Below are 5,401 nucleotides of genomic sequence, written 5' to 3'. Positions count from 1 at the left end.
TTTTGGTGTCTGTCATTTTTTACATTTTATTATGAGATTTGGTTATTTGGTTCTTTAGTTTTTCAATCATTTAGAAAACAATTATCACAATGTTTTTTACTAAGTCTCATCAATTGCTACCCTGGATGACCAAAAAGGTCAGGCTACTCCTAAAAGGCCATGCCACTGCCTTTAGGTCAGGGAACAAGGATCTGTACAGGACCTCCAGAGCTGACCGGAAGAGAGGGATCAGGAAGGCCAAATTGGATTACAAAAGACAAATAGAGGACCACTTCTCCAACAACAACCCTCGGTGTGGCAGGAACTACAACAGCTGACCAACTTCAGGGGACAGACCAGCACCGAAACACACTCCAGCGCTGCACTAGCGGAGGAGCTGAACGCGTTCTTCTCGCGCTTCGAGACCACACCACTGCAGTCTGAAGTCCCATCACCTCATCCTCTCTCTGCTTCCAGCTCCGAACCCCTGACGCTGCAGACACAGGACGTGGCATGGATGTTCAGCAGGGTAAACCTCAGGAAAGCGGTTGGACCTGATGGAGTCCCTGGGAAGGCTTTGCGGGCCTGCGCCGACCAGCTCCCCCAGGTCTTCACAAAAATCTTTAACCTGTCGCAAGCACAGGCTTTCATCCCTGCTTGCCTGAAGTCATCCATCATCATTCCAATACCCAAAAAGTCATCCACAGCCTACCTCACGGACTACCGTCCAGTTGCACTCACCCCTGTCATCACCAAGTGTGTGGAACGGCTGCTCCTAGGATGCATGAAAGAATGCCTTCCTCCAACCTTTAACCCCCTCCAGTTCGCTTACAAACCAAACAGATCAACGGAGGATGTCCTATCCATCACTCTCCTCACTGCGCTGAGCCACCTGGAACACAGAGACACCTACACCAGGGTGCTCTTTGTTGACTATAGCTCAGCCTTTAATACCATCATTCCTGACATTCTGTTCAGCAAACTGCCTGACCTAGGACTCCACCCACTCACCTGTACCTGGATCAAGGACTTCCTTACAAACAGACCACAGACAGTCAAACACAGTCCCTACTTCTCCTCCACCCGGATGCTGAACACAGGCTCCCCATAGGGATGTGTGCTGAGTCCTCTGCTGTACACGCTCCACACAGCAGACTGCAGACCAGCCCACACCAGCAACACCATAGTGAAGTTTGCAGAAGACCCTACTGTGGTGGGGCTGCTCTCTGGGGGTGATGAGACAGCCTACAGAGATGAAGTCCTGAAACTGTCCAGTTGGTGTCAGGCTACTAACCTCACCCTGAACACCACCAAGACCAAGGAGATCATCTTGGACTTCAAGAAGAACAGAGCAGACCCACCCCCACTCTACATCAACGAAAACTGTGTGGACAGGGTCCACAGCTTCACCCTCCTGGGCACCACCATCTCGGCTGACCTTGCATGGTCTATCAACACCATGGCTGTCATCAGAAAGGCACAGCAGCGTCGGTACTTCCTGAGAAGGCTCAGGAAGAACAATGTGAGCCAGGAGCTGCTGGTAACCTTCGACGCTCAACCATCGAGAGCATCCTGTCATACTGCATCACAGCGTACAAAATGGAAACTTATGCCAACAAAATACTAATATGTGCACACAAAATGCTAATTTATGCTTACAAACTACTAATTTGTGTGCACAAAAGGCTAATTTGTGCCTACAAAATACTAATTTGTGTGCACAAACTGCTGAAAAAATGCTAATTGTGCCTGCAAAATGCAAATGAAATGTTCATTTATGGCCACAAAATGCTAATAAAATGCTAAATTGTGGCCACACAATGCGAATTTGCGTACACAATAATTTGTGGGTACAAATGATCTATTTGAGGGAACAATAAAAAAGACAAGAAACTAATAAAAGCGTTGGATGGTTCACCCACTTAAAGGAAACATGAGCTGGGATTAGACCGTCGTGAGCAGCCAAAAGAACAAAGGTTGTTATTTTTTTTTTTTTTACCTTGTCCTGTCCAACAGCTGGGCAAACAGATGAGAGCTGAGGGCCTCTTGTGTTGGACATATTTTACTTTAACAAGAGGGGTTATTAATCTTCAGACAAACCAAAGGTATGTCTGAATAAACCCCTTTTGTAATTGAGGCCAAACTTTATTAATTTCAAACATGTTTGAAGATCTTTGGTGTTGGACCGGACGGAAAAGGAAAGAGGGGAAGAAGAGAGAGGGACGTTAGAGAGAGGGGGGGAAGGAGGGTGATAGTAGGAGGGGAAGGGGGATAAGACCATGAAGCAGCATAAAGCAACAAGTTTACTGGTTGTTAATCACCATGGTAAGGCTCAAATGCAGTACAAAAAGGGCGGAGCCTGTCCACACACACACCCAAGTGTCAAACACACCTGCTAGCTGCAAAAATGTCCATCTGTCGACATGTACACAAAACAGATAGTGCTCACACGCATACTTATGCCTTAAAACCAACTAGTGTGAAACATTTCAGTCATTCAGTCACGCAAACCGCCAGTGCAAAGGTGAGCCAACACCCGTGCTCAGGTGAGTGCTCATGTTCTTCTAAAATGGATGGTGGAATGTGTAAAGAAGGAGGGAGAGCGCCCAGCCATCCCCACCCCAAGACCCCCACCGCAGCAGCAGCGGCAGCCGGAATCCCCCCCACGCCACACGGAAACCGGCAGGGAACAACCGCCGCCCGGGCGACCAAGCCCGCCACCCAGGCCAGGGCCAGCAGGACCGCCGCAAGGCCCCCAGAGCCAGAGAGCAGGGAGGCACGGAGGGAAAGAGAGGGCCGCCCCAGCCCAACCAGGAGAACAGCCCCCCCGCCGCGCCGGGAGAACCCAACGCAGGGCCCCACCGGAGAGGGACGCCCACAGCCCCAGACGAGCACCCCACCACCACCCAGGAGTTCTGGGCATCCCCCCGCCCCAACCCCAGGTACGAGCCAGGACCCCCCAAGGGAGACCCGCTCCGCACTCCAGGCAGCCATCCGCCCGGCCCACGGTTGGTCCAGGGAGGAGCAAGGCAGGGGCCCGCCGCCCCCGCCCAGGAGGGGGGAACCCCGGGGAAAAAAGAGGGCCCACAAGGGGTGTTGTAAATAACAACAAAGGTTGTTATTTAATATTTTTTTTAAATGGGCTACCAGTGGCACAGTGGTTAGTACTCTGGCTAGAAGGCCCAGTTCGAGCCCCAGCTAGGGGATCTGAAACATCAGGGGCTTCTCTGTGTGGAGTTTACATGTTCACCCCATGCATTCGTGGGTTTTTCGGGGACTCTGGCTTCCAAAAACATGCTTCATAGGTTAATTGGTTGCTCTAAATCTTGGGTGTCAAACATACGTGTCCGGCCCGCCAGATGGCTTAATCCGGCCCACTCATGAAGAGTAAAAATTGTTAGTATGTTTTTAAAAAAAAAAGGAAATTTCTATCCCATTTCTGTGGCGAGTTATCTTTTTAAAGAAATAACCGAAATGTGCAATTCCACCACTAAGAAGACCAAAACAGGTAGAGATATTAGCATTAAAAAAGAAGATGAGATAGTTCATGTGGAGCTATTTTTTTGTGAAGAGATGCATGTTATAAAATAATCCGCAAAACGCGGCTTTCTTTTTTTTTTTTACTTAAATTTTATTTATTTTTTTCAAGCAAGACATAACACAAATGTACATGATATCAAGCAAAATAAGTTTTCAAACAAAGAGAAGAAGAGTAAAAAAATAATAATCATAAATGAAAAAGAAAAGGGGGGAAATAAGACACGACAGCAGCCGTTCCAAAAGTATAAACAGAAAAATCATGCAATGACCAGAGATTTTTTTATATTCAGACCATCTGTCCCATTTTTTCTTGAATTTTCCTTCTGTCAGTCTTAAAGCAAAACATAGTTTTCCATGATGTTGATCTCCTCCACTATTTCAGTCTGTGATGCGTGGGGGTTCTGGCTTCAGCCATTGTCTAGTTATTGCCTTCCTTGCTGCAATTAGCAATATTTTTACCAGATACTGATCTTTAACTATGACCGTTTCAGACATTTTACCCAGATGTAATACTAACTGAGTGGGATTGTATAGTGCAGAATTTGTGTTTAAACACGATGGATGCAATGCCAAAATGGCCCTATTTGCAAACAGATCCAGAAGATATGGGAATGGTTTGCATTTACTGTATCACATTTTTTCTCCAACACGTCTGTGGATTTGCTGATTGTTTGCTTTTGATTGAAGGGGTAATAAAGAAGCGCATGAGGTTTTTCCAGTTAAATTCCCTCCATTTCAGTAATGTGGTAGAAGACTGAGTTAATGCACACATTAAGTACCATTCTTTCTCTGAAATAGTGATGGACATTTCCTTCTCCCCCTTTTCTTTAACATGTAAAGTAATGGGGCGTCGGGAGTTGGGAGCGCGTGGGGCAAGGGACCCTGCTCGGATAGTTGCTGTCTCATCCCCCGGCTTTTCGGGACTGCTCAAGGTCCGGGAGGAGGGCTCGCCTGCCTCCGGGGCTGGGCCCCCGTCATCTCTGGTCCCGGGGGGTTGTTGGTGCTGTCCTGGTTGGCCTGCCTGTGCCATTGGGCGCCTCCTGTTGGCTTGGCCGGGGCTGCTGGGGGTTGGGGGTGGAACACTCGGTTGCCTGGGGGGGATGGGGATGATGTGATCGGGGGACGTCTGATGGGTCCGGGGTTCAGGCGCCAGGGAACCAGAGCTCCCATTGGGGACCCGGTTGCCTGGGGCTGGGGCTCTGTTCTAAAATTGGTGGAAGCATCAACCAATTTTAATTGGACCCCTCCTAGAACATACACCACACACTAAGCACCAACATACACAAGACACTCATGTAGGGCCCTGTGGTGGACACACTTGGATGATCAGATTCTGCTGTTGTAGAATGGAAGAGTTTGTATCGCCCCTGTCCACCAATTTTAACTGCACCTCTTAAAACGCACACACGTATACAAACACAACGAGAGGGGGATGTTCACATTGCTCCCTGTCCCCTACCCCCCACGCTGAGTAGGATTGGCCGGCATCTGCTGCCGGGGTGTTGGTGGCGCCGTGGGGGCTCCTGCGTCCCTGATCTTGCAGCTCTTTCTCCGTGCAGGAAGGGAGTCTACAAAATCTGAGCGGGCTGGACGGCATCACCTGGGGCCGGGTGGGGCTCCTCTATTGGGCATACCGGGACACCCCAATCTTTTCCATCATTGCTTACAGCAACTAGAGCCTGGTCCTCAGGGTCACCGTCCCCTGGCCCTGTCTGGGGCCTCCGCTGGTCGCCTGCGTCCGCCTTTCCACTCGGGCGGTCGGTTTCTACCGCTTCCCCCCTCTTGACCTCGGTGGGGCTGGCGGGCAGGTTGCACGGGTGCGCAGTGTGGGCTGACCATGGGCTGCGCTGGCCTGCCTCTGGGGTTGGGGGCGGGTGGGGGC

The sequence above is a fragment of the Oryzias latipes genome, chromosome 9, assembly GCF_053564925.1.
Source record: "Oryzias latipes strain Hd-rR chromosome 9, Olatipes_Hd-rR_3.1".
NCBI lineage: Eukaryota > Metazoa > Chordata > Actinopteri > Beloniformes > Adrianichthyidae > Oryzias > Oryzias latipes.
This window is presented reverse-complemented; position numbering follows the sequence as displayed.